At 40.5% G+C, this 18,427-nt stretch overlaps 4 non-coding genes across 4 annotated transcripts; 1 reads left to right on the plus strand and 3 right to left on the minus strand.

The window, feature by feature from the left end:
• Positions 1–487: 487 nt before the first annotated feature.
• On the minus strand, positions 488–558 carry trnaw-cca (transfer RNA tryptophan (anticodon CCA)). Its single transcript has one exon. It is a non-coding gene; the product is annotated as a tRNA-Trp (tRNA).
• Positions 559–15,318: 14,760 nt separating this feature from the next.
• trnav-aac (transfer RNA valine (anticodon AAC)) lies at positions 15,319–15,391 on the minus strand. Its single transcript has one exon. It is a non-coding gene; the product is annotated as a tRNA-Val (tRNA).
• A 241-nt stretch (positions 15,392–15,632) lies between these two features.
• trnad-guc (transfer RNA aspartic acid (anticodon GUC)) lies at positions 15,633–15,704 on the plus strand. Its single transcript has one exon. It is a non-coding gene; the product is annotated as a tRNA-Asp (tRNA).
• A 1,888-nt stretch (positions 15,705–17,592) lies between these two features.
• Positions 17,593–17,665, minus strand: trnav-aac (transfer RNA valine (anticodon AAC)). The gene has a single exon. It is a non-coding gene; the product is annotated as a tRNA-Val (tRNA).
• Positions 17,666–18,427: the final 762 nt, after the last annotated feature.

Below are 18,427 nucleotides of genomic sequence, written 5' to 3' on the forward strand. Positions count from 1 at the left end.
TTAATGGTGTCTATCATTAATCTCAAAGAAAGTTGTGATGATGACATAATGAATGTTTATTATTTATGAAAAGAAAGTTGATGTGTATATGCCTTAATCAAAAAGAAAGTAACTTATTATTTGTTAATGTAAATTCTGAAAAGCATAGATTTGTCAAAGTAGCATGAAATAGGGCTGTTGGTGAGTTTGCAGTTGCCTGAACATTCCTGGTAACAGGGAGTTCGACCAATCAGAAATGTCACTGGAAAAAATAGAATGTTGGCACATCAAAGGAATCTTTGATCCTTTAATGCTGATCAAAGTGCTTTACGATGTCCATCTACACCATTAATGCATATACACATCATCTTTCTTATTGATTAAGATAATTGAATGATCCTCAGTGGGGAAATTCCAATTTACACTCTGTTACTAATCACACACAGTGATGATATCACACCACGCAGACGCCATTCATGCACACGGAGAGAAATGCAGTAAGGACATTTGACCCCGACGTGATTTGAACACGCAACCTTCTGATCTGGAGTCAGACGCCTACCATTGCGCCACGAGGTCTGCTGATTAACGCATGTACACATCAACTTTCTTTTTGATTAATGCATATCTGTTCTTTTTAAGGCATATACCCATATGCCTATACTTATATGCTATACGTTATATGCCTATACGTTCTTTTGTGTAATACATACAGACTCATCTTTCTTTTTGATTAATATAATTTTCTATAATATTTATAAATCCCCAGTGGGGAAATTACAATTTACACTCTGTGTACCTTTTTTCAGTAATCCACACAGGCCTGAAATACACACACACACACCCACTCAGGATCTATTCAAGCACTAATGGAGAGATGTGAGAGTGAGTGGGCTACCACTGGACCAGCGCCTTGAGCGGTTGGGGGGGGTACCTGGCAGTTCCCAGGAGTGAAGTGGCATCCAACGACACTCTGTAATTTGGTCCGCATGGGGACTTGAACTGGCGACCCTCCGGTTCCCAACGCAGCTCCCTACATGTGCCAACTTCTATTTTTTACAGGGACATATCTGATTGTAACGGCAAATGTCAGGAAATATGGAGAGGTGCATTAAGACATCTTTTTAAAGCAGATGGACTTTTCCTTAAAGGAGAATTCCAGTCAATTTCAACACGTAGCTCTGTAGTTTGTACATTAGGAGGTCTGTCAGTGGAGAGAGAAATGAACCAATCGGTGGTGTCTACCCCGTGTTATCCTCCTGCTAGAGTTAGCACCCAACAGCCTTAAACAGGACAGTTAGTTTAAACCTGTTTTTAGCCTCTAAACAACCAATCAACCTCACTGAATACCAAACTGATTTTCACAAGTATTTTGCTGCAAAGGTCATACATGTAGCTATGATACAGGACACATGGTTAGGTGTGTATTTTAATTCTAGTGGGCAGTACTAAATATTCTGATATGATATAAAGTCACCCAGACGTCTGAGATCAAAACTGGGAACATAATCCCTGAAAATGGAGAAACACGGGGGCATTTCCAGTTTGACTATCAATCTGATTGAAAACCTAATGTTGTTCTTTAAAACAGAACAGGGACAGAGGTATTTTTTTGTGATGTAGGCTATGATGGTATTATGCAAATCATACACTATAAATATGGTAGAGAAGAAGAAACAGATAGTGGCAGTAAGTCAGATAATTTAATAAGTGGAAGAAACAATATGATTATATTATTAGAGTCTAATTGAAGCTTTTTATATTTTTCACTCTCTCCACTACACCCCACACACACACACACACACCCACAACACACCCACTGTACTACCACGTTCTGCATCCATCTCCTCCCAGCCCTTGACATTTAGCAGCGATATTTAAAAATGTGATATTGCAATATTGATTATGAATACTGCAATATCTGTATGAATTCTGATATTTTTAAACATATGTAAATTAAAATAGATTCATAACAAATTAAACACGTTTTCTTACAACAAAAGGGTTATTTCAACTGACAGTCATAATGGAGTGGTCCAACTGAATAATAACTAAGGACCATGTCTACAGAACAGGACGTCTTCTACTGGTTGGACAGTATAAAATATATAATAAAGTATAAAATATAAAATAAAGTTATAAAATATATAAATAAAGTTAACTGAACAGCTCCACAAAATAAACTAAATATTGCTTACTTGTGACTTTCGATGTATTTGACTAAATGACTAGTCACAGCTGTTATTACATAAGTGTTTGAACAGATACACCTCTTTTATGTACTATATTAATAATATATTAATATTTATGAACATTTCTGAATGAATCGCCAATAGCCTTATGATGATACCTAGGCTACTCTTTGGAGGTGAAGCGGGAAGCTGAAGACGGATAACACCGTCTCGGAGTCGGCCAATCTGACCCGTCTGACAGCAAAGCACTGAGGAAACATTTCCTCAAAGCCACTTACCGCTTCTTCCTGGAAACCTTCAAAATGAAAACACCACATTTGGGAGCGTCTACACAAAAACATTTCAAAAGGCGGTAAAGCTTAATTTCTTCCTTCACATTTCTTAGAACCTTTCTTCAACAATGAATCGCCGATTATTGTTTCAGATCAAGTTAAAACAAAATGTTACTTTAATGTTAGCGATCACTGTGAGGAGATTAATGCATAAACACATCAACTTTCTTTTAGATTAATGCATAAACACATCAACTTTCTTTTAGATTAATGCATATACACATCAACTTTCTTTTAGATTAATGCATATACACATCAACTTTCTTTTATATTAATGCATAAACACATCAACTTTCTTTTAGATTAATGCATATACACATCAACTTTCTTTTAGATTTATGCATATACACATCAACTTTCTTAATGCATATACACATCAACTTTCTTTTAGATTTATGCATGTACACATCAACTTTCTTTTAGATTAATGCATTTACACATCAACTTTCTTAATGCATATACAATCATCCTTCTTTTTGAATAATATAATGTAATATTTATTGATCCCCAGTGGGGAAATTACAAGTTGTACCCTTTGTTAGTAATCCGGAGTCAGACACGCTACCGTTGCGCCTTGAGGTCTACTGATTAATGCATATACATCAACTTTCTTTTAGATTAATGCATATACAGATAAACTTTATGATTAATGCATGTACACATCAACTTTATTTTAATTGATGCATATAAACATCAACTTTCCTTTTTATTATTGCATATACACATCAACTTTATTTTGACTGATGCATATACAGTGGCAAAACAAGCTACAATGGAGGTAAAGGGGAAAATTTGCCACTGATTTGCCACTGACAGGCTCAGATTAATATTCTACGTGTCTGACAACTTAATGGAAAGGATTTTAAGGAGGTTGACCTTTCTGTTTAAGAGTTAGATTCTTTTTTTAAACATAAAAACATCCAAGTAATTGCGATCGCTAAACCACCAGACTCCATGTAAATAACAGTCATTTTAGCATCATAAAACACGCACTTCATTCAAAGTTGACAGAAACAAAATAAAACTATGAAAAGCCGTTTTGGGGTCTTTTCACTTTTCCAACCATCACAACTCTAGTTTTGGTTGAAATAAACCCATAGTTACCCATTTACATGTGAAATATGTCTGCTCTATACACATTACATTTATTTACACATGTATAGTGTGATGTGTATATTCTCATAATCTTTTACAATATTTTTGTTTTCAGCCCTCAAAAATAAATAAAAATAAAATGAGATATCTTATAGACTGGAAATGTCTACGGCGTATGACATCACAGCATTCCATAACACATCAAAGAACTAATGGCCAATCAGCTGTAAGTTCATGATGAGGTCATCAGTGAGGTCACAAACGTCCACAGAGGACCTTATAAGTACAAGCCGTGTTGAGTCTTTAAGTTCAGGTCCTGCTCGGGTAGCTGGAGGCCAGCGGCTTCGGCAGAGACTAGGCGCTGCAAAAGCAGCTTGTCTTGGAGGCCTCGCTCCCAGAAGACTAGGACCAGATGCTGCGAAAGCAGTTTGTCTTTGGAGGCCTCGCTTCCAGAAGACTAGGACCAGATGCTGCGAAAGCAGTTGGTCTTTGAGGCCTCATCGCCTGAAGCCGCTGTTCTCCAGTCAGCCAGAGCAGAGGGCCCGACTGGCTCCGCCGAGGAACAGAGCTACCAGCTCTGGGGCAGGGGTCAGGGACCAACCAGGGTAAGTGGTTTAGAAAGGTATTAGGGATCGTAAATGCGCTTCAGCAAAGCTGAAAACAAGTCTGAAAAAAAAGCCATAGTGTCACACCACCTTGTGTTTGTGTTTGTGTGTGGTGTGTGTTGTGTGTGTATGTGTGTAACTAGATAAAAAATTAAATGCTTTGGACTTTTATTTGGCACTTTAGAGATTTATGGCTTTGACTAATTCTGTTTATCTGTAAAGGTTATATTTTAGGTTTGTCTGTGATTTGTCCTCAGACCTGCTGTACTTTCCTATGGACTATGGGATCAGGTCAGAGTTGACTGTGGGAACAAGTTTTATCTGGCATTATTCATACAGGGTCGGCAATGGCTCTGTGTCGTGCGGCAGCCTGTTGCAGCACCTCCTGATTGTATGCGTGTTTTGTGTGTTTTTAGTCACTTTATTTTTTTTTATTTTTGGCCGGGGCCAAACCTGAAATCCCAAAGGAACTACGAAGGAGACGCCGGGGTTGCAGAGGAAGAATAAAACGTAAAGAAAAAGAAGAAAACACAGGCCTGCCGTCCCAGCGATCATTATGGGGAATGTACGGTCTCTGGGAATAAGACGGACAAACTAGCAGCACTCATCAGAATCCAGAGGGAGTTCCGCGAGTGCAGCATGCTGTGTTTTAACCGAAACATGGCTGCACTCGCACATCCCGGACTATAGTGAGGCGGTACCCGGCTTTTTGACCGTTCGGGCGGACAGGAACGTTATAGAAAGTGGTAAGAAGAATGGAGGGGGGGTTGCACTGTATGTGAGTGAAAGGTGGTGCAACCCGGGACATGTGAATGCGAAGAAACTTTTCTGTAGCCCCCGACATTGAACTGCTGGCTGTGGGGTTTCCGTCCGTACTATCTCCCGAGGGAGTTTACGTCCGCCATAATGATCGCTGTCTACATCCACCGTCTGCTGATGCGGAGGCAGCTGCTGACGTCATTCACACCACGGTCTCGCGACTCCAGACGCAGCAGCCCAACGCCTTCATTGCTATCTCTGGGGATTTTAATCATGCTTCTCTGGATAAATCCCTCCTGACTTTAAACAATATATTAACTGCCCCACTAGAGACAATAAAACTTTGGACCTACTGTATGCAAATGCTAAGGATGCATACAGTGCCCTGCCCTTCCCCCCTTGGCAAATCAGATCACAATCTTGTCTTGCTGTCTCCTATGTATGTTCCTTGTGTCCTGCGGCAGCCTGTCCACAAAAGGACTGTGAGGAGGTGGACTCAGGAGGCTGAGGAGGCACTGCAGGGCTGCTTGGAGTCTACAGACTGGAGCGTGCTCTGTGAGCCACATGGGGAGGACATCAACAACATGGTTGTCTGTATCACAGAATACATTAAGTTCTGTGAGAACACCACCATGCCCTCCCGGACTGTACGCTGTTTTCCCCACTACAAGCCGTGGATCACCAGTGACCTGAAAGTCCTTCTGAAGGAAGAAGACAGCTTTCAGTCATGGGACAGACGGAGCTTAGGGAAGTACAGCACCGACTGCGGGATAAACTGAGGGAGTGTGAAAACATCTACAGGAGGAAGCTGGAGGCCAGTCTCCAGCAGAGCAACATGAGGGAGGTGTGGACAGGGATGAAGAGATCACCGGGTGTGGGTGGAAGAAGAGGACAAACACCAGGCAGCAGGGAGAGAGCAAACGAGATAAACTGCTACTTCAATAGGTTTAGCTCACAGCCATCCCCTGCCTTGTCCGTTCACTTCACTTTCCCGGTCCCTAAGAAGTCGACTCCATCTGGCCTTAAGGACTACCGCCCAGTGGCTCTCACATCCCATGTGATGAAGGTGCTGGAGAGGCTGGTCTTGGCCTACCTGAGGCCGCAGGTGAGTTCTTCTCTGGACCCTCTACATTTTGCCTACCAGACTCGTGTGGGAGTGGACAATGCTGTCATCTATCTTCTGCAGCGTGCACATTTGCACCTGGATGGCGGTGGCGGCACTGTGAGAATCATTTTTGTTTGATTTCTCCAGTGAATTCAACACCATCCAGCCACTGCTACTTGGTAAGCAGCTGCAGGTGATGGGTGTCGGTCTGTCCACAGTCCCCTGGATCACTGACTACCTGACAGACAGACCACAGTTTTCCGCCTGGACCGTGTTCTGTCTGATGTGGTGGTGAGTGGTGTACGGGGGCCCCACAGGAGATGTGCTGTCTCCTTTTCTGTTCACCTTATACACCACAGACTTCCAGTACACTCAGAGTCATGTCACCTACAGAAGTTTTCTGATGACTCTGCAGTTGTTGGGTGTATAAGGGATGGACAGGAGGGGGAGTACAGGGCACTAGTGGATGACTTTGTGGAGTGGTCTGGTAAGAATCACCTGCTGCTGAACGTGGATAAGACCAGAGAGATGGTGATCGACTTCAGGAGGAAGGGAACGGCTCCGCAGCCACTTTGCATCCTGGGAGGTGACGTGGACATGGTGGAGGATTACAGATACTTGGGTGTCAACATCAACAGCAGACTGAACTGGTAGGTCAACAGCACTGCTGTTTACAAGAAGGGGATGAGCAGACTCTATTTCCTGAGGAAGCTGAGATCCTTCAACGTGTGCAGCAGGATGTTGGAGATCTTCTACCAGTCTGTTGTGCGCTCTGTTCTCCTCCGCCATCTGCGGGGTCAGCAGCATCGGAGCCAGCGATACAACAGACTGAACAAACTGATCAGGAAGGCTGGCTCCGGGATCGGCTGCAAACAGGAAACTTTTGAACCGCTACAGAAAATCCTTCATACCATAAGCAATAACACTTTTTAACATGTCATCACTGGGTGCTAGATAAGACTTTTGGGCACCACACTACTGCTCTAATGAAACCTGCACAATTTGGTTTATGTAGCATACATTTTTAACATTTTAACATATTATTTAAGCAGTTGCACATTATTGTTTCCCCATCCTGTACATATTCAATATTGTTCTTTTTTTACTTTATTCACATTATTATTTAAAGTATATTGTATGTATGTATATTTTTTCCTAGTATTTCATTTATATTTATATTCTGTGCTTTGTGACTGATTTTGCTGCTGCAACACCGAAATTTCCCATTTTTTTGGGCTCAATATATAGACATTTAAGTATTATATTTATTGTATATTTAAGAAAACCGAATATGGGAAATAGCCTGGAAGCACACATATTGTTCAATGCGACCTGCAAATTACTAAAATAAAATTGCATATTTTTCCATAATGTTACTGTTTAGAAATCTTTGTGAGCATCGAGGGCTAGCTACAACTAAAGAAGGCTACATGCCAACAGGTTAACGTTACTAAACTCACCTGTACTCAGAGATTGGTGTTCACAGTCTGTGTCATCGCTGGTTTCAAATAAAACTGCTTTATCCCTCTCAAACCCATGACACTTCTTGTTTGCTGTCCATTTTAGCAATATTGCTAACGCTCCCTGGCAGTGTTGCCAGATCTCGCGAGACAAATACGCAACCAGGCCTGTGAAAACAAGCCCAAAATCAACTTTTTTACGGCGCCCCCCTAAGATCCTGGAAGAGAAAAATAAATCAAACTGTGTGTACGGTTTTACAATCCATGAGGACAGATTAGTAAACTGTGCACACGGTAGGCTAGAGTTTATTAATGTTCTCCCCCTGAGCTTCAGGACAATGACCACAGGAGGGAGTTAAACCACCTTTTAACATTATTTAACATTAGAAAACTGATGGGATTTGAAATATAGACACTTTTTCACAGTGATTTTGAATTGTTCTTGTTCCCCACGACGGGTTGAATCCATTCTTTTCTTCTTTCTCCTTTTCCCAGTCTTTGTTATACTTCTTCCCGTAGTTCACCCACTTTATCCCCGGCATTTATTCCTCCAAAAACTCTCCTACAGTCCACTCACCATTGGTCGCTACTCGCGCATTTTCCTAACCAGAAAACAACAGACTGACCTGCTCTGCCTCTGATTGGCTGGTACTCGTTTCCATCTGGGTCAGAGCCAATTAGAAGCAGGAAGTGGGTGGGAAATAACGCTGCTGTCAATAGTGTTTATGGGGAAAGGGGCGGGATCGAGCGAACCGGCAAGAACAACCTGGGAACAAGCCCAAATAAGCAACTACACTTTAGTGACAAGCCCAAAAAACGCAACCCGCAACTACCAATATTTGAAAGCGACTTTACAAAAAATAAGCCCAAGTTGCTTATAATAAGCGGACTTGTCAACACTGCTCCCTGTTTACGCTCGCCCTACTCTGCCTCTGATTGGCTAGTAGTCATTACCTTCGGTTGTTAGGTTGGGTGTCTTTCTCTAGCTGTCACTCTGGGTTGGGTATTTTCAGAGTCCGATATGCATGAAGAGTGAAATAGTTTGGTACAGTCAGAGCCAATCAGAGGCACAGTAGGGGCGGGTTACAGCCATACCGTGGCGGGCGGGCTGTGGGCATTTGGGCGCACTTTTGGCTCTAACAGGTCTGGTCTAACTAACTTTTCCGTGTGTAACCCATTTGATGGAAAATGCCTGGTTTAGCAAGTGAACTAAGGGAGTTAATCGAAGGTAGCCGATTGAAAAGAAAACACCATAAGGAACTAAAAAAATGGCTAAAGAAAAGACAACTTCTGAAACAGAAGATGAAATGCAACATTTGCCACCACAAAATGAAGATGAAGCACTGCAGTCGTGGTAGGCCTAACTAATATGGGCATACATGGCCTAAAGGTCTGATATTACTAAAGAATTTTTTTTTGTTACTGTAGCTTATAGGCCTAGTTTTCTCTCTTTTTTTACTGTATATTTAGCATTTATTTAACAGTATATTTAGTATATGTTTTACTGTTTACTTAGGTATTTCTTTACTGATGCTTTTAGAGTGACCGGCCACTTTTCTAAGTGATTTTCCCTATTTATTTACTCCATAAGGTTTCAGTAAATCCTTAGCCTACATGGTTTTAAGTCTGGAACCAAGTCAACCAACTACAAGATGAATAGTGGCCATAAGACATTTAATTTACCAATAAAATGTTGTAAATGGAAAAATAGCAAAGATAACGTTACAAGACTGTGTAGCTTACATAACTCTGGTAACTTCAGTTGTAGCATTTAGGTGAGTATAATAATAGGAAACCATTCTTCGTTTTACTTGTTACCCCTGAAGTACCCCAAAGGTTCCAGTCCATGCTTTAGGAAGCACCGACAAAAGACTGAACAAAACAATGACAATACAAATGTTTGCCATTTGTTCAATCTCATGTCTCCTACTCAAACATTTTTTGTTCTTAAAAAAATGGTCTTGCATTGAAGCAAAACAATTTAAACAGATATAACAATTATGGTATATCTTTGAATTCCATTGGATCTCAAGTTGTGCCATGTTCCATAGGGTATGTCAACAGAGGGCCAAACATAGAGCCGTTGTCAGAAAATCCATCCGACACCAGTCACTATTTAGGCAATCCAAGATATCCCTTTTCAACTGGATGCGATTTGTGTACAGGTATGGAAATCAAATTTAAGTTCAAGAATAACATGCTATACACCTACATGAATAATCAAAGTGCCTGTAATTTAGATAATATATTACGCTAAAACCAGTGGTAGGCTACAGGATACAGAAAGTAAATATACATAATTTTATTGCTGCAATATTCTAAAGGCAAGTGACATCTCTTTGAAAATCACAGTGAATTGCTGCATCCAAAGAGATACTTGCACTTTTTATATGCATTGGATAAATTGAACACACCTTCTGGGTTCCATTAATGTAAGCTACTTTATAGTGCATATGGTAATAGCTTTTCACAATAGCTTGCACAAGTGCAAGTTAGTGGCAAATGGCGAAGCACATGTTAATTGTTGTTAGGCAGTGGATGGACACTACGTCTAATTTTCATTAGTATTACTCCCATTTTACATATCTTGAATCACTCTCATGCCCATAAGAATGCTGTGCCAGGTGTAATTACTGAAGTATTGTTTGCATAAGGCCACAACATTTTCACCATTAATTTTGTGTATTTCCAGGTTTGCACAAGGCCACAACATTTTCACCATTAATTTTGTGTATTTCTAGGTTTGCACAAGGCCTACGATTAAGACAAATTGACATGATAACTGATGACATACACTGTCAAAGATGGCAAAAAAGCTACGAGATGTCTGTGTTGAGGCAATGGAGAGAAGAAAAAGAAGAAAAGGACAGAGGCTGGGAGGGCATAACGAGTTTGGGTTATCGATGAAAGCCACTTCAGACACAAAAGAAAGGTTAATGTAAACACCATACAGCTAAAAATTCTATGGGAATTCTCACAACAAGCCCAATGCTTTCCAGCCATTCTATTTAAGTGACAGAACTTGCAATTCTTGCCTTTTCAAGGTATGTCAGTGTATTTGTTTTTTTCTTTTGCTTGACTTGGCTTTGACAGCTATCAGGAGGAGGATTTTTCAGGAGGACTATGTCCTCTTGTATATACTGAATGCTTTGATTACTATAGGCTTTTACCCCCACAAGGTTATAATAATATATAAAGGAATCAGAATGAATGAAACAGTTGCAAACATAAACAATTACGTGTTACTTACCTACATGCCAGCTGTAAGGTTATTCAGCATTCAGTCCGGCGTTATAAATGAACAATTATTAGTTTAAAACTTTTTTATTAATCACAAATTGTGTGGCATGGTGTTATAACTTTTAATTACCAAACTTTTGATTTCATAGTAACTGTCATTTAATTACATGTTGTTCTCTGTAACTGTGATGGATTACAGATATACAGTTAACAACATCAAAAAACAAAAAAATTCAGAATTTCCAGAATAGGTCATAATGACAATTATTGTCCATGTATAGATTTATCTTTAGTTTCATTACTGCATGGCTGTAAGGAGATGCAGTATTGCTACCACAAATAAAGTTATTCCTCCAGGGGTCACAAATGGTCACAGCAAATTATAAAAGACTGTATTGAAATCACCACCGGGAAGCATCTGTGGACGCAGTGGTGGGGGGTGAATCCAAACTTATGGGGATAGATAATTTTATAACTCAGGAAAGTAAATCAATTGTCAGCATTCTGTGTTTCAATGGTCAAATAATTACAGTAAATATTAGTTATACATCACCATGCAAATAATTGCCATTTCTAATATGTGTCCAATTTAATATTTTGACAGTACGGATGTGGAAGAATGGCTGGTGGGTGGAAAAGGAAGAAGTGGGTGTTTGGGATGCTTGGCGTGAAGCACAGAGGACAGAGGACCATGCCTGTTCTCCGCCTGGTGGCAAGACGGACCAAACGAGAACTGGTCCCATTGATTCTCCACCACGTTCGTACTGGATCCACAATATTAAGTGATGAGTGGCGGGCCTACCGTCAGGCTCTGCCGGCATTTGGATACAAGCATTACACAGTTAACCACAGTGTGGCATATGTCAATGCTGAAACGGGTTGCCACACTCAACACATTGAGAGGGCCTGGAGGAGCTACAAGGAGACAATTGGTAGACTCCGAGGGAATCGCAAGGAGGATCTGCTCAGAGACCCTTTGATTGTGATCGAGTGGAATGAATGGTCGGGTAAAAAACACCATAATGGTCCACTGGGACGCCTGCTCCACGATATTGCTAAGCAATACAAATAGAAATAAATTGTGTCAAGTTTCTGGAGCTTGTTAAAATATTATCAGTGCACAAATAATCACTGTTTTATGGACCACTAATAAAAGACTTAAGTGTACCAAATAAAGTAACTTGATGCTTTATACACTTATTTATAATTAACTCATTATTATAGACCACCCACCTGTTGCAACTTTATAATAGGCATTACAATAATTCTTATTGACATTTTACAAAGTATTTTACCAACTATTTAACAAGGTATTATAGTCATCTGTTGCAACTTTATAATAACATCCAGACACTGTTTATAGATTGTTTATAAAGTATTTATTAACTATTTAACAAGGCATTATAGTCATCTGTTGCAACTTTATAATAACCATCCAGACACTGTTTATAGAAGGTTTACAAACCAACTAGTAACCATTAATAAAGTATTTTATATTATTATGTTTATTATGCATATTCACATCAACTTTCTTTTAGATTAATGCATATACACATCAACTTTCTTTTTAACATGTTGGGAGTATAGCTCCCGGCCCCGGGACGTATCCTCGCCGTTTTCGGAAGTGCTGACTTCCCTCATAATGCAAGCATTAAACCGTCATAAACACGCTCAAGCCATACACCATTTAAAAGCTTAAAGTCTCATGATTCCATCGAGCCACACACAAAGCAATAAGGTGACTCACAACGGTTATAATCATGTTCTGAAGTAAAGAAAGACAGAAAGATTCGAGTCTAATCGAGTGTGTTTTCCTACCTGTCTCCTCGTGTCTTTAATCACAGCGGTGAAAGATCGCCAAAAACTTTTTTTTACTGCATCGCCAACACTCCAAGGTATTAGATATCCAAGTCTTGTAATCCATAATTATCTGGTCCCCTCACAATCTTGTAGTTTCAGCCCAAGTTTTGACGTAGAGAAATCTAGATAGATCATCATTTTTTGGGTTTGATTGAACTTTTTTCACCACTAGACTCTCTGGCTTCTGCAGATTCCACTGAACTTTGTTCCCAGCCAATAGCATCAGTCTATCTCAAGATACCCCCAAGCTAAGCCAATGAAATCTCACAGTCCCCATGGGCCCACGTGGGAATGATTGACAGTATATCCCACCAGTTAGAAAAAGACGTCATAAAACTGGCCTCCCTGTGTAGCCAATAAGGAGACGAGTTGATTGATATCAAACATAACCAGAAAAAACTAACCCTGTGATGGCTCCACCTCTGTCAAAGTAAAAATAAGGCCTTCTTATGGCATTTCACCATTTCATCAAATTATGATTACTTATTTCTATAAATCTATGTATGCAGTTTTTTCAGGTATATGTGTGAGTGATGTGGATGTGTTTTGTATTTCAGAAGTTTTGTATTTAGCACTTTTTGGCTTTTTTAGAAATAAGACAAACGCACAGACATATCTGTAGAAATACATTCATATAAAATCCATTTTATAAGTATTTTCTTCTGGATTTTTTCTGTTCTAAGTTGAGACATGTGGCTAGGGTACTATTGTAGTATATAGCCCATGTAATATGCTTACAGTAGTGCTTTTTATTATTTTCAGATGATTTACTTGGACGGAATAGAAATTCTGTGTTCTAACCTCTGTAGCTCTGTGTCAGTAAGGCCTAGTGTCACACTGCCACTAGAAACAACAAATTGAGAGTGTTAGCTTCACAATGAACTCAGGGTCATCACAGAGGGCCAAAGCATGTGGAAACTGCAGCACTTTTTAGGGGGTAAAAATTTAGGCGAGAAAATCATATATTTTTAAGTGTATCTGAAGAGGTTTTAACCGGCATGTTATTTTAAGCATGCAATTGATATGAGTTGATCAGAAATTGTTATATTTATTGCTGATTTGAAAACTATTTACATGACAGCATCAAGCTTTAGATCAATGGTGTTGTCATGGTAACAAACAAACTGTATACAGAACGTTTTGCAACAATGAATACACAAACACTTGCGGTTGCAATTATGAAGTAAAATGTAATGAACAAGAGTTTTCATACTCAATATAACTTTCTTTTTTAACTTTTAATTTTTTTATGATCATTCTTTTTTATTTTTTTTATTTCGACACCAGGTATGTGTGTGTGTGTGTGAGTAAGAGAGAGACACAGAGAGAGAGAGAGAGAGAGAGAGAAAGAGAGAGGGGGGCGGGGGGGGGTGGGGGGGGCAGCTGGCAGTTAAAAAAAAAAATCTCCGATGGCAGAGACGCAACGGGAGTTTCATTTAAACCAAGCAGCATGTCTGAAACCCACGTTCACCAGAAATCTACTGGTTACTATGTAAGGACTACAAATCCCACGTTCACCAGGAATCTACTGGTTACTATGTAAGGACTACAAACCCCACTTTCACCAGAAATCTACTGGTTACTATATAAGGACTACAAACCCCACATTCACCAGAAATCTACTGGTTACTATGTAAGGACTACAAACCCCACGTTCACCAGAAATCTACTGGTTACTATGTAAAGACTACAAACCCCACGTTCACCAGAAATCTACTGGTTACTATGTAAGGACTATAAACCGAAGTTAAAAACCCTGAAGCTGAAGAAACCCTAAACGTTAACGAAACAGATCTGCAGACCCGACTGACTGAAGGAGCGGGAGAGAGAGCGAGAGAGAGCGCATTTTCTCCATGTCTGTGTGTGTGTGATTGATTACGAGCGGGTTTGTAGGCGGGGGGGGGGGGCGCTGTGACTACTCACAACCGCTGCGCGGCCAGTTGAGCAGTTTTATTCAATCCGAGCACGGATATTGACTCATATTACTCGATATACTTGTACTCTCGGCAAAAGTGCTTTATCCGTACCGGATACTCGTTTCAGCCGGTACTCGGATCACCCCAATATACACACCAACTTTCTTTTTAATATATGCATAAACATCAACTTTCTTTTTCATTAATGCATATACACATCAACTTTCTTTTTATTATATCATCACCATTCCTTTTGTCTTCATCAAATTCATTTGACATCAACTTTCTTTTAATAAATGCATATACACATCACATTTCTTTTTATTAATGCATATACACATCAACTTTCTTTTATATTAATGCATATAAACATCAACTTTCTTTTAGATTAATGCATATACATATCAACTTTCTTTTTGATTTATCAACACCATTCATTATATTATTATCACTTTCATTACGAAATCACTTTCTTTTAATAAATGCACATACACATCACTTCTTTTAGATTAAGGCATAAACACATCAACTTTCTTTTTCATTAATGCATATACACATCAACTTTCTTTTTAATAACTGCATATACACATCAAATTTCTTTTAGATTAATGCACATACACATCAACTTTCATTGATATTAAAGCATAAACACATCAACTTTCAAATAGGTCCAGACCATCTTCTGTGATGTTATTTACAGAAACCCGAAAATTCCCACCAAGAACAAGCACTAGGCGAAAGAGGCAAGGAAAAACTGAGCCAGCACAAAGAAATGTGTTTCCGCCCTGTTTCGAACGGGGGACCTTTCGCGTGTTAGGCGAACGTGATAACCATTACACTACGGAAACTGACGAAAAGTATTTATTTTGCATATTTGTGGGAAAATGCACCATTTTTATTTTACTGCAAATGTTCAAAAAGCTACAAAATAGAGATTTTAAACTAGATTCAGTCACAGATGCTTTGTCATGGATTTGAATGATAGCAAATATGTAGTAAACTTAAATATTTCTACATGCATTGGCTGTGGTCTGAATGTTGGAATAGCGCCACCTATTTCTTGATGTGCCTAATATTAAGCTTGGGCATTCCTCGTTAGTATAATGGACAGTATCTCCGCCTGTCACGCGGAAGATCGGGGTTCGATTCCCCGACGGGGAGATTTTTCTACCAGCTAACCGATGCAAGGCCTCGAGGAGGTCCCGGCGAACGCGTGGGACTACTCGGGAAAGTGGGCCTTGGCTCAAGCTGTGTTCAGCATGGGAGGAGAACTCCTGATCCTAAATGGGAATATTTTCAAGCGATTGAAAGAGCACAACTCCTGGACGTGAACAAAACGTCACAAGGTGCCGCAGGAGTTGGGAGAGTGTCAAGTCTAGCCACCTTGGAATTCCATTTATGCTCTTTGCAGACTATGTGTTCATTTGGCTTTATCAGGCATTGATCTACAGCTTCCACGGGGTGAATCATGAGGGGAAAGCGTGCCTTGGCTCAGGCTGTGTTCAGCATGGGAGGAGAACTCCTCACCCTAAATGGGAATATCGTCAAGCGATGGAAAAGCATATCTACTGGACAGAACAGCACCTCACAAGGCGCAGCAGAAGTGGGAGAGTGTCAAGTCTGGGCACCTTATAATTCCTCTCTGCTCTTTCCAGATTATGTTGTTCTGTGGGCTTCATCAAACAGTGATCTACAGCGCCCCTGGGGCAGATTGAAGTCCAGTGTCAAGCATTCGTAATCAAAGTCACCCCTCCAAATCTCAAAGCTCAGGATTTCTCCCATCGGGTTGGGAGTCAATTGCTGTCCCAAGTGAAGACGTTCTTGTATCTCAAAAGCTTATTTCAAACAGTGCAACTTGTTCCAACACAAAAAACCACAATACTACTGAAACTTTGGATGTCGCCTCTGCCTCTCACAACGGAAGACTGGGGTTTTATTTCCCGATGGGAGATCTGTCTACCAGCTGCTAATATTTTCCAAGGCTAATCGACACTAGTATCATCTGCCAGAGTAGTTTGATACAGGCCCAACCATAGCAAAAGATATGACATTTTTAAGAATGTATTATAGTGGATATACTCCAAGAAGACAAAGTTTTACAAAAGGATGAGAATGATCCTGCTATCAAAGATATGTTTCAGTGACGATATGATCACCTACTTCAGGATCCAGGAACGTAGGCAGACGCAGGAACCTAAGACGGATCCAAGAATGTAAAACATCACTATGAGGCTAGGAAGTTGAGGTTCAGGTAATTTAATTCAATTCAATTTTATTTATATAGCGCCAAATCACAACAACCTTATCTCATTGCGCTTTTCATAAAAGACAGGTCCAAACCATCTTCTGTGATGTTATTTACAGAACCGGAAACCCCACAAGAGCAAGCACTAGGCGAAAGAGGCAAGGAAAACTGAGCCAGAACTACCTATAAGCTTCATCAAGAGGAAAGTCTCAAGCCTACTCTTAAATGTGGAGATGGTGTCTGCCTCCTGAACCAAACGGGAACCTGGTGAGGAGCTTGATAGCTGAACACTCTGGCTCCCATTCTACTTTTGGAGACTTTAGGAACCACAAGGACCCTGCATTCTGGGAGCGCAGTGCTCTGGTGGGGTAATAGGTAAATGAGCTCTTTAAGATAAGATGGTGCTTGAACATGAAGAGCTTTGTAGGTGAGAAGAGGGATTTTAAATCTATTCTGGATTTTACAGGAAGCCAATGCAGAGAAGCCAACCAGAGAGATGTGATCTCTTTTCCTGGTTCCTATCAGAACACGTGCTGCAGCATTCTGATCAGCTGAAGAATCTTTATGGACTCTTTTAAGCAACCTGATAAAAAGAACGGAGTAACCACTTAGAAGTAACAATGCGTGGACTAGTTTTTCTGCATCAATTTCGACAGGATTCCTGAATCTCTGAATGTGATGACTACTGCACTGGGGAAACTTCGGCAGGCTGGCCACGTTTCACGTCAGGGAGATTTCCGTGAATGTCATGGAGAGTTTAATTCGCAGAGTTTGATTGTGCGAAGTCAATACAACAAAGAAATGTGTTTCCGCCCTGTTTCGAACAGGGGACCTTTCGCGTGTTAGGCGAACGTGATAACCACTACACTACGGAAACTGACGAAAAGCATTTATTTGCATATTTGTGGGAAAATGCACCATTTTTATTTACTGCCAATGTTCAAAAAAGCTACAAAATAGAGATTTTAAACTAGAGCAGTCACAATGCTTTGTCATGGATTTGAATGACAGCAAATATGTAGTAAACCTAAATATTTCTACATGCATTGACTGTGGCCTAAATGTTGGAATAGCGCCACCTTTTCTTGATGTGCCAAATATTAAGCTTGGGCATTCCTCGTTAGTATATGACCAGTATCTCCACCTGTCACGCGGAAGATCGGGGTTCGATTCCCCGACGGGGAGATTTTCTACCACTAACCGATGCAAGGCCTCGAGGAAGTCCCGGCGAACGCGTGGGACTACTCGGGAAAGTGGGCCTTGGCTCAAGCTGTGTTCAGCAGGGAAGGAGAACTCCTGATCCTAAATGGGAATATTTTCAAGCGTTGAAAAGCACAACTCTGGACGTGAACAAAACGTCACAAGGTGCCGCAGGAGTTGGAGAGTGTCATCTAGCCACCTTGGAATTCCATTTGCTCTTTGCAGACTATGTGGTTCATTTGGCTTTATCAGGCATTGATCTACAGCTTCCACTGGGGTGAATCATGAGGGGGAAGCGTGCCTTGGCTCAGGCTGTGTTCAGCATGGGAGGAGAACTCCTCACCCTAAATGGGAATATCGTCAAGCGATGGAAAAAGCATATCTACTGGACATGAACAGCACCTCACAAGGCGCAGCAGAAGGTGGGAGAGTGTCAAGT

Source organism: Etheostoma spectabile, unplaced genomic scaffold, assembly GCF_008692095.1.
Source record: "Etheostoma spectabile isolate EspeVRDwgs_2016 unplaced genomic scaffold, UIUC_Espe_1.0 scaffold00569431, whole genome shotgun sequence".
In the NCBI taxonomy this organism is placed as follows: Eukaryota; Metazoa; Chordata; class Actinopteri; order Perciformes; family Percidae; genus Etheostoma; species Etheostoma spectabile.